The sequence below is a fragment of the Parambassis ranga genome, chromosome 19, assembly GCF_900634625.1.
Source record: "Parambassis ranga chromosome 19, fParRan2.1, whole genome shotgun sequence".
Lineage (NCBI taxonomy): Eukaryota > Metazoa > Chordata > Actinopteri > Ambassidae > Parambassis > Parambassis ranga.
Genome location: NC_041039.1, coordinates 19,071,301 through 19,086,627, shown reverse-complemented (window position 1 = coordinate 19,086,627; position 15,327 = coordinate 19,071,301). Strand labels below are relative to the sequence as shown.

The window sequence follows — 15,327 nt, the reverse complement described above, 5'->3', positions numbered from 1 at the left end:
ACTGGCAGTTTTGTTAGCAATTTTATTCTAAAAGAACCAATTATCAATACAGCTGTTGATACATTCCTTCTGACAAATCAATATCGGTAGTTCTTCAATTTTAAATACTATCAACAGACAAGCTTTAAATGCAACTAGATACGTTGGACTGTAGAAGATATTCGCCTGCTTGAATTTATACACTAGAAAAACAGAAAACAGATTCTTGGTCATTAGATTCAAATTGTTTCACTCTGCAGTGCATGTTAGAAGAATTGTTTTCAAACAGCGAACCCATGTATAATAAAGACCACAATTAACCAATGAAGCGCCTTCATGCAGCTATATGCTCAAGGTTGAGAAGGAATCTCTCACTCAGCTCTCTGGCTTGATTTCTACAGAATATGCACTCTGTTGCAATATATAAAGTCACTTATACATCCATCCATCGCCCACTCAGATTTCTGTCCACTTTGAAAAAGTCAAATGTCGGCAGTGAACCAGCGATGAACACTCCACAGCTATTTTCCTTCCTGATTACCATATCAAGCACATGCCTCAGATTCTGCTAATTTTAGCATTACAAAACACAGATATGTTGAGGTTGCTTCAGTGTGAATTAACCAGGGCCCAGAGGTGAATGAAGGAGGTTAAGCATGCAATTGTCCAATGTTATGTAAAAGAGCCACTTTTATACCATTTCACCATGTCTGATGTGCAAAAAGAAGCAGCGTGTCAATCAAACTCAAGTGCTATGACAAGCTGTCCGGGTTGGTTTCTCTGTGGACACCTACTCCATTATGCTTCCACTTCACACAATATGAGTCACATGGGTAAAAATGGATGACCTCAAAAAAGACATTATGGTTAAAGATGGACCTCCGTCATAGCCCGTGCATTTGATCAGTCGTAGGTTTTATTCAAGATTCTCCCCTTTCATTCTTCAAACCAGCCATTTGGAAGGAATTCATTCAACAGGGCTGTCAAGGACGTGGCCCTGCCACTGCTGCCAACACTCTGCTTCCACTCAAGAATCATATCCAAAGTCCCATTTCAGCTGAATCACAGCTTAGATAAACAGGCAGAGTGAAACAAATTCAGGGGGCTTTTGTTTGGAGACGCGAGGAGCATTTTCAGCTCCCACTTCGGCCTGGAGAAAAAAAAAACAATTCAAACACAATCAAATCCCACAAGAAGGAGAGACGAAACAACAAGCTCCTGTGACTTTTTAACTTTTGTAGTAATATAGAATTGAAGAAGAGACAATTGCACATAAAAGTACAGAGGAGCACCAGAGTCTTTAGTCAAAGGTGCAGTAATATCGTGGAGAGGACATGTCCTCAGGCCTCCAGCAGGTGCATTGTTTCCAGCATCAAAAGAAGGAGAGCAGTATTTCAAGCTGTATCCTGGTGAGCTGGAGAGCATGTCCTGGTCACTGGCTCTTCCTCGTCTCTCACCCCATCCTGACCCCCTCACCCTCCTCACCTCTTCCTCCCTTCATCACAACTTCCTTCACGCAAACACCTGATCAATAGGGGCCTCCTGTTGTGAGATGCTGTGAAAACAAATGGACTCCTTCAAGGATCGTTAAGAAGCAATGACCACAGTAAACGTGTACTTTCACTCAGTGGACACAATAGGCTGAAAGTAGAGCAAACCCTAAAATTCAAAACATAAACGTCCTCAAAGTTTGAGACAAAAGACAAAGAGGAGATACTTTGCTGGGTTTTATTTGTCTGTAAAAGCAGGTTTGAGTAGGAGGAGGAAGAGAGGTTTAAAAGCTCCTTCAAAGCATGTTTTTCTGTTCCCTAATCTGTCCGTCGTTTCCACCCCTACAGACACACTTCTAATTTGACTTCAAAGCTCGGGGGATTGTGAACAATACGGATGAAACTCTGCATGAAATCAGTTTTTCTATCATTATCTTCCCAAAACACACTTTAGCTATATGCACTCAGCCACTGAGCATTAACACAAACTCCACGTCGGTAACTCTGTGATGTTTGATTTGAACTTAATTTACCTGTTATGTTTGACTGCTTCCAGGATGACGTGACACACATATTACTGAACCTGTGGTGTCAGCCATCCCTTCAGATGGGTCAGTAGATTGAGTGTGCAAGGGTTTCATCACCAGCGCCCCCCCCTTGCTTCAGCTTATGGGAGTCTGGTTATCACTCTCTCCCAGGGTTGGGTTTTGGGTGCAGGGCCAGGGTAATCCTGGGGAGTCTGACTTGAGACGCCCAAGGCTTAATTAGATTTTTTTTTTTTTTGACTGTGGAGAATCCAATCCATCTGACCTCCATGTTGTCTGGTTGGGTACTGCAGTGCCATCAGTGAATAGTGCCTTTATTTAAACGCAGTGGGCTTTGTAAACAAGGAGGAATATAGATTCATAAAATATGCAAAGCTATCATGAATGCTAATCATTAGCCTGAGGCATGGCATGGATTTTACAGTACATGCATGTAAGCTTCAAGATACAAGCACCCAAAGCAACTACTGAGTGACGAGGTCTGCTGTCGCCCTGTGCAATGTGTCTTTAAAAGATCAGACGTACATTGATGTATGCAGTGGAACTGACCACACGACATGAAAGGAGCCTCGGTCCTTTGTGTGTGTATGAGGACGCCTTTCTGGTTGAAATAGTACAATATAAAACGCATACTCATCCGTATAAGCTGCCTCATTATAAAGCCTTTCAATAAATGCTCTGCAAACAGAGGTGGCAGGAGACAACTACTCACAACTGCAACCAGCTTCTGTGTCGCCATGTTTGCAGAATCACGCCCTTAACTTTATGTCTCAATATCACTATAACAAAAGAGAACATTAATTAACAAAGCCTTAAAAGCAGGCTGTAAACGATGTTTATTTCTGCTGTAAAGTTGGACCATTTAACATGGGGGTCTATGGGGACTGACACACTTTTTTAGAGCCTAGTGGCCAGAGGGAGAAGTGCAGTTTTGACATTTAGCATGGTGTTCATTTCTCAGCCCTGGAGGTTACTGCTTTGTTTTGAGATGAGCTGATGATGATACCTGGGGCGGTGACAATAGAAGCGACATGTATACATGTATATAATATATATGATATTATATGAATGATACCATATGACTCTTTTGCAAAAAGGGTAAGGATAAGGGAAGGTTAAATGTTAACATTTTCTTTATAGAATTCCACACCCCAGAGCACCTAAACCACCTCAAAGTGATAGAGAAACCTTAGAACAAGAACCAGAATAATGAGAGGAACAGAGAGGCAGAGACTAAGACTAAGATGGAACTAAGACAGACGGACAGAAAAAGCAGTAGAGATCAGTGAATAATCTGCTCTGAGAGCAGCAACTGCTCCTTTTTTTAAATTACATACCTTTCAGCTGAGATTATGAAACAGGTTTAAATAATTCCATAAGCTCTGTGCATATTATGAACTCTCTCAAAGACTGGATATGAAACTATCATTATCCTTCAATCAGAGAAAATTGAGATGCATATAGCAGTTTTAACAATTACATAAAAGCCTCAGATGTGCAAGGAAAGAGTCCTGCAGCATAACACAGACCTCTCCCACATGAAAAATTTAATCCATTATTTCGAACATTGCATGAGAGCGTCAACATCTAAAGACTGCCCTTTGCTTTTTGCATAGTTTGAAATGTCAAGTACAACCAAGATACTGACATCAAAACCAGGAGCCGTATGAACTCCACCTCAGTGACACATCACAAATGACCGGCGGTGAAAGTGTCCTCTATTTTTCCTCCCACAGGATCTGTGGAGGCGTGCTCCCTGTCACGCAGTAAGCCTTTTGAGTAACATGTCCACCATGGCTTTACTTACAGAGAGATGTGGTCATTGTGCCCTCAGAGGCCCAAAACCAGCCAACCTCGAAGACCCAAGCAATAGGTCGGAGTCTTTTCAACTTCCGCCGGCACAACGCCAGCTAAAACTAATATAAGGAATGTCATTCATTGCTGAATATACAATGGCGTGATAGTGTCAAAAATAGATAGGGACACAGAGATGAAGTAAACAAACAGAGATTATTAGTGACATGTTTTTCTTTGAGATTCTTTGCATTAGGCTCTCAGCACCAGGGGGCTTTTGGCTATCAACCCCGGCGCTCTGACAAAGACTCATTGATATTTCCACATAGACAGCGAGACAAACACAGAGCTGAAAAAGCCCAGTGTTGGCCCAGACAGCTCTCAGCCACACTAGACATTTGATTGGGTTATCAGGTCAGCCGGCCTCAGAGGAGATTCTGATAAATGAAGTTGCCATTTGTCCATTCTCCCTTCCTCACAGCCGTCCCCGGCTAGCCCACAGCAAGGAATTATCTTAGTGACAATTACATTCTTCCAGCTCCTAAAGACGCCCAGTGCTGAGAAACCAGCAAAGGACTCACCACAAAGAGATTATACTGATTGCTGTTTCACCGCTCACATGTAATCTTAAACTGCTCTGGTGCAATGCCTGAACTCACTGAAGTCAGTGGTGGATGTCTCTGCATTTCAATTAACAAATCAAATAACAGGCTCTAAGTTGTTGTTCTTGATATAACGAAAATCTAAAAAGGATGATCTGAATGGTGGCAATTATAGTTAAAGAGAGCGGAATGGCACACATAACACAATGGGTGTAAACCACCTGTGATCTTAATAACATAATCAGCGAGTGATATATGGCTCTGTTATAGAACCTCCCTGCCTTTCAACCTGAATTTATGGAAAGGCATGTGCATTCATGATCATGATTCTCACACAGAGATCGTGCTTTGAAGTAGCTTTGAAGACGCCCTCTTTAGTCCACCTTTTCTTTAAAAACATAGGGTAAAGTTGGTGTCACGCCATTGTGTAATTCAGAGGTGCGGTTCAACTGCCTTCACCAGCATGTTCTGCCATGCCGGCACTCCACTTCAACAGCAGCCGACTTGGTGCCATTACTACCTCCACTGCCAGCTCAGGGACTCAACAAAAAACACTTTGCCAGTCTGATAAGTAAAAGCTCCTACGTTAACATGGCCGAGTTTTCAACCCCTTCATGTTTAAACAGCATGGCAGCATCCGCTTTCAATGTGCAACAGGAGGGGGGAAAAGGAGCCCCAGGCATCCTCACCTGAGAAATAAAGACTTCATTTGAAGTCTATGGGATTACTGCACATTCAAAACTGATGCTTTTCCAATATTCATATTGGAAAAGATGCACGTAATCTTCCTTCACTTCTTTCCCTAGTCCCTAGAGATTACCAAGAATATTCAAAATGATTAGCCTGCCCAGCGATACCCACTCACTACAATTGTATGTTTGTGCCAATTGTGACCATGTATCTAAACTCAGGCAATGATTTGCTGCGTGCTTCATTAAAAAAAAAAAAAAAAAAAAAAATCAGATTTATTGAAACTAGTCTGGTGGTTGCTCTGTCTTTGTCACTTGCTGTATTTCTCTGATTGGTTGTATGTCTACATGAGAGCATCCAGAGGGAGTTTATTCTACATCCGTTGGTCTGTATAGAATAGATAATTAGGAAAACTAGGATTAGGGTGGCTGGCCAAGCTACAAAACCATTGATTCCAGCATTCAATTTGTTTTTTGTCTGACCAACTGTCCAAAAATGAGACATATTCATGTTAAGATGACATTGATGGGGGAAAAAACCTTTTGAATTCTGGAGGCCACGTTACTGTTATGAAGTGGATGAATAAAAATGAGTTCTTTTACTGTTATTCCATTGGTATTCCTGCATTAGAGTTATCTGCACATCAGTATGGCTTCATAATGACTGTGGGGTGATTCACTCCACTGACAAACATGCCTGATGCTCACAGTTTGACATTATAAATTAGTTTGTTTGAGGCTCCGTGAGCATGTGGTCTCTGGACGGCTCAGCCGATTGGTGTTAAGGAAGGAAAAACATGATTTGTTTGGCCAGCAATTTTTTTTATGATTCTAATGGTTTTCTGACCTCAATCTTCCCTAATCATTCTGAAGCCTGGACAAAGATTATCTGGGTATAGATTATGTTGTTTTTTTACACAAACATGTGGCACCGGGACAAAAAAAAAAAAGTCAGCATTGTATCTTGTGCTTTTGATATCTGAAAGGATGTCCACATTTATCTTCTGTTGAATGGAGGAATCTCAGATCCACTCTAGGATTTGTTTACCATCCCATTTCTTTGTCTTCCTCGGGACAGTTTTTTTTTCCCAGGATTCCTGTGGTTGTGTTTTGGGGGGTTTAAAGGATGAAAAAGAGGGAAAGAAAAGCCCATTGGTCTCAGCGCCACAGAAACAGCATCTAGAGCCAAGCTGTCATCCCACTTGGATTAAGGGCCCTTCAGTGGTGGCTGCTGAGCTGCTAACATGGTGTCTTAGCCTGGGTGGGGGGTTGGGGGGGTGTGGGAGTGGGGAACAGGGTGGGGCAGAGGGTATGGCATTAGAAGGCCAGACCTAAATAAGACCTCGAGGTCAGAGAAAGTCCTGAACCATGGCAAAGCCACTTTGTGTTTCTATGTCAACTTTATTCATGAGCTGACGGCTAAGTGTCTGCGTCTTTCCTGTTGTGTTGTCCTCAGTGTTGCGTCATGTGCTGGGGCGACAACGATAATCAACGCCTGTCCTCTGCAAACACACCATGGAGGAGAATTCTCAAATATTATAAGCAGAAAAAGGAGCTGCTTGATGATGTTTGCTGAGCTATTAGACAACACAAGTGGGCCGCATCACAGTGCCAACAGAGAGTGGGATGTGCGGCACAGTTTCTTCTTAAGCTCTATGCAAATGGAAGGAAGATGGAGGCTTGAGAACAGAGCAGAAAGCATTCAAGAGCTCACTCTTCCTGAATCCTCTGTAATTTTTGGCGAACCCACACCCTGCCGGTGGAGGAGTGCCCACCTCCTGTTGTTTTTAGTGCAGGAAAGGGAAGCACTGGTCGTTGTTCTGTGCTGCCACCGTGCCACCAACCTCCTCTCAAACATCTGCTGCCCATCCAAAGCTGGCCAGAGCTTCAACAGGCTCGAGGCGGTCTCTGTAGCAAGCACTGCCTCTCCATCCCTCTTCAGCAGGAGCCACTGTGTACGTTCAAAGAGAGACACTAACACCCACATTTCTAATGTAGACCTCCCCCCCACACACACACACACAAGGAAGAAAAGCCGCCCTGCCAATAAAGACAGCGAAAACAGACCCCCTTTGTTTCCTCTGCCCCTTGTCAGCGTCGATGGAGGTACATGATCCACCCCTCCTCCCCCCTAAAACCCCCAAACCTCCTAAACACTCCCACTTCTTCTTTTTCCTTTTCTTCTACTTCTTCTTGTGAGGCAGCAGCACATCTTCAGATTTTTTTTTTAAAGTCACATTCAAGTCCTTTGGCTTAGTCAGATCTAACTCGGCATGCAGCTGCAAACCAGAAGCTCTGCTGGGGACATACGGAGGGAACATAAAACCCACAACATTAGATTCCATTATCCCAACGTCCCACTTCAAAAGGAGGCGTGCTCTCGGGCAGTTGGACAGAACATCTCTAAATGCTTTGTACTCACTAAAGGGTGTAATAACCTGACATGGGTGATAATAGCGTTCCCTCAACAACCTTGAGTGATTGGGCTTGATGACTGTCATGGTGTAAAGCTCTGGAGTAATGATTTGGTCACAGTGGGCTGTCCGGGGACGTCTGCACTGACCTCTATCCATCAACCATCTGTCCAACTACCTACTGCATCACAGCTTCATGTAAAAGCAAAGCTATATGAAAGCTTAGTATGGATGTATGGAACTATAAGCATGTTCCATTATTGTATTTCTGAACAACAAAGCGATTTTTTACTACTTGCACATACATGCATATGCATTCTGCTTCCTTTTAATGCATACCCTGCATATATATTCATGCTATGAATATGCAAACTCTATATGTACATTAACAGTTAGGGGCTGTGAATGGTAGGAGTGAAAATATATTATATTATTTAGACCAAGTGGGGAGCGTGTCAGAGACCTTCATGTTCTTCCACATCATAAAAAAGGTTGGAAGACAATTTACCACAAAACAAAAGAGCTAATACAACATTTTAGCCACATGCATAGTTACATAGGTGGTATGTGAACATGTATATTCACCATAGAGCCAGTTAAAAAAATGTTTAACCCCCAGAATGCCAACATGCAGGTTTTAAGGTGTGTGTGTTTTTTGGTACATGAATGCAATCCATTCTATTTCATGTTACTCAAAATAAACTTTAGTGAAAAATAAAGCAAAATCTCTGCAGAATCAAGGACGCCGCAGAGTGTTGTAAAAATGTACATAATGCCAATCTCTACAGCAGACATGTTTGGAATGTATTTACTACCAGCGATGATTGTGTGTTATTTTGTAATGGAGTGATAAATGAGCCCAGGGTGTCTAAACATGTGACAGGACTTGGGGTTCAGAATGCAAGTCTACTTCTGGTCTTACACAATGAATCCACCATCAAAATAATTGCATACTTTCATTTAATCTCTGATTAAGAAACAAATTGTTTCTGCTCCACTATGAAAGCTTTTCAAAACAAGCCTGCAACATGCAATTATTTTCATCACTAATGTATTTGCTCAACTGAAAAATTCCTCTCACAAGTTGCCAGAATCATAAGGGGACACATTCAACTGTGTGTTTGTTCCATCAAGAGTTCAAAAGCATTAAGATGCTCGATTTAAAAACCATACAAAACTGAAAAAAAGCAGAAAGTTCGAAGAGTTCTGAAGCTGGAATCAATGCCTGAAGTCAGGCTGCAGCTATAAATTATTCTCTTGATGAACTATTGGGTTAAAAGTAGTAAAAAATCACACAAAAAAACAATCTTAAAAAGTGTCTTGCCCAGGGACATATCACACATTGCAGTTAGTGGACAACCACATCAACACCCAATTTAAAAACAACCATAACATTCACACTACTTAACCAGCATATTAACACATGTGTATAAAATTATTCATCATTATCTCAATAGCTGCTGATCTTTGGCAAACCAAGTAACAAATCAGCTGATCAATGATTCAGTGTAAATCATCATTAAAGGAATGTTGTGTTGTTGCAACAAAAAGAGAGAAAGCAGAAAAGTAATTACACATCTTAGTGTCTGAACAATCAGGAAGTCAGTATGAGTATGAATATATTTATTCCCACCACAAATCTATTTTTCTTAGTCATCTGTCAACATCCACTCCTGATAATATAATACAGGTCGCGGAAGTAAACATCAACAGTTGCAGCTGTGTGTGAAGCGGATTCACAGGAATGTGTCAATTCCCATTAGAGCTGCTGCCTAACTGAGTGTAAAACTCTAATTGCAACCACCAGCTCGCTACCACGCAGACCTCGCTCACAGAGAGAGAGAGACAGAGACGTGTGTGCGGTTAATGAACATGTATGTATGTATACTCTCCTCCTGCATGTATTCATCTGCTCCTGCATACATTTCCCCAAATTACAGCCAAGAACAGTGATCAGGCAGCCGTGAAGCTGCGTGGATGGGAGACACCGTTCCCTCCGCGGTCCTCTCTAATGAGCAGCTCATCAGTCCCAAAATGAGACGAACATGCTTGTGACAAGGAGGTCCAGGCGATGTCAGTGTGCTGTGCTGCTGCGTGTGACTGTCCCACTGGGAAGAAACACCCAGACCGTGGTGACACTAATGGATAGGCCTGGCCTCTCCATCAGTCCCCCGAGATTCAGCCTCATCACAGCTGAGCAGCACGGCTCTACCATTCACAACGGCTGCTGGATCATCCCCACTCAGAGCACAAGCACACGTGTCTCCAGAACACAATCAGCTGGAGTGACTTATGATCGTGAATCAGTGAATTGTGACGTGTTGATTTGCATGAAACAATAAATGATGACGGCGCTTTGTCAACAGATAAATATGTTTTTTTTTGGCTTGGTCACAAATGCTGTATTCTTGATAACTGATTAAGATAAGTGGCAAGATCCCCAAATAATTAAACTAAAGACCAAGAGGCAAACACACTGCATCAGACTTCCACCATTTAGACTTATTGATGATAACGCTTCATAATAAGGGTACAGACATGTCTGACATAACGAGTAACTAATGGATAGAGGGTTTAAAATCACATATTAATTTGTACAACTTATAAAACTGCAGTTAAATAAACATCTTATATGTGAAGTAACCATGGCTAATAATCAAAATCACATAAAGTTCGTCATGAATTCATAACGCATTAATTCGTCCATTAAACCATCACGAGAAAAGCATTAGTTAAGTGCAGATTTGTCTGTTTTTCAATACCAGTTAATCCGTAATCAACTAGCAATAACATTTCCAACAGCGTGTGCTGATGTGTTCGAAGGGTTTTTGCCAGTTTTCTCAGTCCAAAATGTAATCATACCGTTTCTAATAATGCAGGATACAGCAACCGAACTCACATTTAAGAAGATATAACCAGCAACTTCTAGAAAGAAAATGACTTAATAGGCTGCAGGCTCTTTTTTCTTTTCCAATGTCTCAGTATATACCCAGACCTCAGCACTCACAGTGAAGTGGGTACACACAGCATCAGATGAGTCACACACCTTTCATCACTTGTCTTCTACAAATACAAGATCAGTGTGTTCAATGGCAGCGAAGTTAGACCACGACATTATCAACCACCTTCACCAGTCATAGACGTGATGTCCAAGAGTTCAACTGTGAAATAACCCAAACAGTGTTTTTGAAGTTTTGGCTCCATCATCAGTTGGCTGAGATCATCTTTTTGTGTTCGTGTCCCTGTTTGACTGACTGGCCTACATAACCGGTCATTATCAAAAAGACTCTCAGGTTCAGACCAGTTCCTCCAAGAAATTATGTCATCATCACCACCACAAGTGACACAGAACATCCCTTTCTATCTGTGAGGCACTTTGTTCCCTCCTGCTGTTGTGCGGCATTCACGTCGCCACAGGCGGCTGCTTACAGAAGGAGGGTTGAGATCACTTCTCACAGAATAGTCTGCGTGTTTCTTCAGCCCACAGAGTGAAATTGGTGACATTTTCCCTCCAACACCCAAGCTTTTCCCACAGCCCCCGAAGCCGAGCTGCCCGCCGCTGGTTTTAGGTCACCAGCAGCAGCAGCAGTGTGACTGACTGGTGCTCTCACAATAACTCCAACCAACGTGTGTCGTGATAATCTCTTAGTTATGCAAATCTCCTCTCCTGGTGCTAAGGGTGAAAGTAAAGATGAAGCACAATGTAGGTCACTATCTTGTCCCAATTGCTCCACATTTGTCAAATGAGCCTGAAACGTCCTGTTAACCGAGCTCCAGTAGCTGCTGTACAGCCTCGCTCTCTCTGGGCTCAGGCTACATGCTGCTCAAGAACAGACCACCAGACAAACCCCACACAGACAACCGGACCCTGTGTAGAGAACCATTTTACATTTTTGCCGCCTGTTTGTGAATTAATGCAAACTAGACATAAGGCAGGGATAGAGGGATATTGTTATCTTCTTAAACAGATTAAGTGTAGTCTGCTCTGAGTGAATAAACATTACTAGAAAGTGTGTCAGTCCTTTCAGACCGCAGTAAGAACAACAGCATCAGACAATAAAGCAGAGGTCATTAGCATTGTATTCATTTGGCCAAGTGAGCGGGCAGCGAAAGTGTGTGTGTGTGTGTGTGTGTGTGTGTGTGTGTGTGTGTGTGTGCGAGTGAGAGTGTCTGGTGATGAGCGGAGGAGGAGGAGGAGGAGGAGGAAGAGGAGGAGGAGGGTGTTGTTGCATGATGGCGAGTTCCCCCCTTTGACTGGAGCTTTGACCAAGAGGGCAGACAGAGGGAGGAAGAGGAGGAGGAGGGGAGGAAGAGGAGGAAGAGGAGGATTGGGTGAGAATGTGTTTTTTCCAGTAGAGCAATTGTTTGACTAATAGAGAAAAAGACAAGAGGTGTAATTAATAAAACATTAAGGGGGGGGGGGGGGGGGGGGACTGAATCCAAATGAGGGAAATGAAGACTAAACAAACTGCCTGGTCAGTGAACACAACATGGAGATATGAATATGAGAGGAATTTAAAATGTGGGGATGAAATCAGCTTAGGACATCATGGGGGGATTGAATTAAGAGCATCATCAGCACGGCACAAAAACAACTGTCAAGTAGATCAATGACTGAAGCACCGAGTGACGGCGGTGCGGGAGCATGACTGGAGCCCAGATAAGTGCCACAGTGATTCCTCTCAGCATCTCCTAACACTACATGTCAGCCCCTCAGCGTGACACAGTGCACCTGCTCGCTGTCTTTGCGCACACTTAGCTACGGGCTAACGCGTAAAATGTGAGAAACTGAGGCGTATCTGTAAAGATTTGAGGCACCGCATCCAACTCAACGCTGCCTCTCTCTTCACAAACTCCTGACAGTCTGACTGTACCGCTAACACCTCACGTGTTTGTTATGGATGCCATCATTTAGCTCACCTTCTTTGCCTCCCTCGGCGCCTCGAAACGCGAAGCCTGCTCAGATCCTTCAGTCTCCTGCGTCCTGGGTTTGTTTACGTGGAGTCCCGTTCAGCGCCAAGCCTCCCTCTCTCTCTCTCCCTCTCTTTGCACTTGCCTCAGTCCTGGTCCTCCTCTCTCCTCTCCTCTCCTCTGCTCTCTCACCACCAGTTCACCCCACACACACATACACGCAGGCGGGGGCGCGCAGCACCAGCAGAAGCAGCGTGCGCACGCCCACTGCGCGCACTGCAGCGCCGCTGCTGATGTATGGTGGCCTCAAGGCACTGAACCATTCTAGCAAATTGTTATCCAAATAGTCACGCTAATAGTACTTTAGCCCACCTACAGGCTGAAAAGCCACAGATGGACAACAGCTGGGCGAGTTTTAAGGACAAAACAACCCAAAAGTTTAAAAGCTCATATCAGTTTTCTGGTATTTAACAGCAGGAGGCGGATTCTCATTGAGCTGCTGTGTTATTGTTCTTAGATTTAAGTGGAAAGTACAATGCTTAATGGTAAATGCATTAAATCCCGAACATTATTATTATTATTTCTGGAGGCCAGAAAAATAAAAAAAAATTAAATATTAAATCAGCAGTCATGTAAATCTGTTCACCTTTTGGACAGTGGACTCTGATTCCAGCTGCCTCTGGACATTAATTGCTTGCAGCCATTTGCATGTTTTGAGACCATTTCCCCCCCCCGAGAGAATTATTGCACTAATAATCATATAGCAGCCTGTGGGATCATCCAAGAGTCTGGATGCTGGATGAGGTCATGTGACTTTAAAAGCACATTTCCTCTTAGTTCAGTGTGCTGCTGATGCTGCTGCCAGCCATCCAGCCAGCCAGCCATGCTCTCTCCTCTATCTCACTGTATGTTACACACATGCATTATCTGAGGCTTAGCAGTGGTAGCCATCTGCAGCCATAGAATCAAACACACAGAGTAAGTGACGCAGTCATTACTAGGATAAGCCCGGGTTTGGCAAAGAGACAGGATTTGTGGTTTGAGTTGCCTTCCAGAAGCTGGTTGAGGGAGATTAGCTAAAATTATGTTTGGGGCAATGATATGGAGCAAGATGGAAATGGGTTTAACTATGAGAAATCATTTGGGAATAAGCCAAAGTGCAGATCATCATAAGAATTTTAAAGAACTAAATTACCCTTTAAAACACTGTGGACCTGTATTTACTATATTTTAGCCCTCTATCCATGAGCAGTATTTCCTTACTTTAAAAAAAAGTGACAGAAAATCAAAAGAATAAGGAATTTACATGAAGCCAAATTCATTTGTTGAACACGATTCCCCAGCGTCCAAAGCTCCATCATCTTCCAGAGAGGGGGGGGGGGGATTCTCACCTACATCTGCCACAGGGGGGAACACTGTAATTGTCCCTGCCGCTCATTTCAAACTGCCTGCAGATATGTCTGCATGTGTCTTAACCTCATTAAAAAAATGCTCTTAATTTCCCACATGCATATTATCTGTAAAACACTCTGAGGGATTTTCATAAGTTCAAGGTTACAGCACCACACTGACAAAATATGGCAAAGTGAAACTGTCAGGGTGCCTCAATTTCATCACTAATTATGATGCCCATTACTGGATCCTGCAGTCCTCCTCACATATATTCTGATCTATCAGCCGTTTTATGACCTGGGTGATGATTGACTCACATCAGCAGGCAAAACCTCCGTCAAAACAACGACAAACACTGCAGTGATGATACACGTACTATTACTTTGCAAGTTATTTTTTCCACCACATTTTATTTCAATACCTGTCGCCCGCTCCAAAACTAATTAAGCGCTAATGAGCTGGGTTTGTGTGCTGTTGAATGTGAAGCGTAATTGAGTAGCAGCCACCCTGAGGATAAACAGTTGTTACATCAAAAACAAAGATGAGGGGAAACACAGAGTCTGTCAGAACCCGTCTCATCCAGATATTTTCATTTCCCGCCATGGATGGAGGAATATATTTATATTTGCAGTCTGGAGGTTTGGCCAAAGGTGCACAAAATTACTGCTGGAAGACACGTTCATGAGTCAGGTCTGTTTACATGGAGGGAGAATGCATTTCCTCTCTGCCTGCTGTGTAATTACATTATGACTTCCCTGTATTGAGAAGGGGCAGCCTTTACAGACTGCCTAACCATGTTAACACACAGGGGACAAAGACCTGACATGAATGTACAAAACACAGCATGGGGATGAAGCACAGAGCATCTGTGTTGGATTATTTACAGCTATGAAAGTAATGGGAGAATTATTCAGATCCATGACTTGAGTAGGAGACAAATATCGGCAGCAGGATGTAGTTAAATATTGAAATAAAGGTCTGACTGATTTATTATCATTATATCAAAGCCATTAACAGTCAGTCCACACTGTCAAGATTTACATTCTTCAACAGGTTATTAAATCTGCTGGACACAGCCAGACTGCAGTTTTCTAACCTGTGCCTAGACTTGGCCCTCGAGTCCTTCATCATTTAGTTAGCATCCCACTGGTGGAGGCCTAAGAAAGGACAGACCCAGCAGAAGATTGTCAAACAGCTGTCACAGAACGTGGCCACTGGCTGAGGGCGAGGAGGAGAGAAACAGGGTGGGCACCTAGATAACCACACCCAGGTCTGATCAGCCTGAGCAGCGTGTTGGAGCTGCTGGGGCTACCACTAACCGGTTAATACAGGTGTCCTCAGATGAAAATATAGTCTTTTTTCCATTAAGGTTTTGCTAAAATGTTAGATCATTTGAATATTTATTGAAATGAAAGCAGTGAAAGGTTTTGAGGGGGAAAAAAAAGCTCTGTTTTTTTTTTGGAGCCGTTATATCATCAGCATCTGTTTAGTCACTACACAGATGTCTGAGG

The 15,327-nt window shown here is 43.0% G+C and overlaps 1 protein-coding gene across 11 annotated transcripts in view; it reads right to left on the bottom strand.

The window, feature by feature from the left end:
* LOC114451714 (neuronal cell adhesion molecule-like) overlaps nucleotides 1-12,590 on the bottom strand; it is a 63,313-nt gene extending 50,723 nt beyond the window's left edge. For all 11 annotated transcript variants that reach the window (XM_028430511.1, XM_028430517.1, XM_028430521.1 and 8 more), the window contains exon 1: nucleotides 12,434-12,590. The gene's annotated coding sequence lies outside the window, so the exon portion shown is untranslated. The remainder of the gene's footprint in view (nucleotides 1-12,433) is intronic.
* Nucleotides 12,591-15,327: the final 2,737 nt, after the last annotated feature.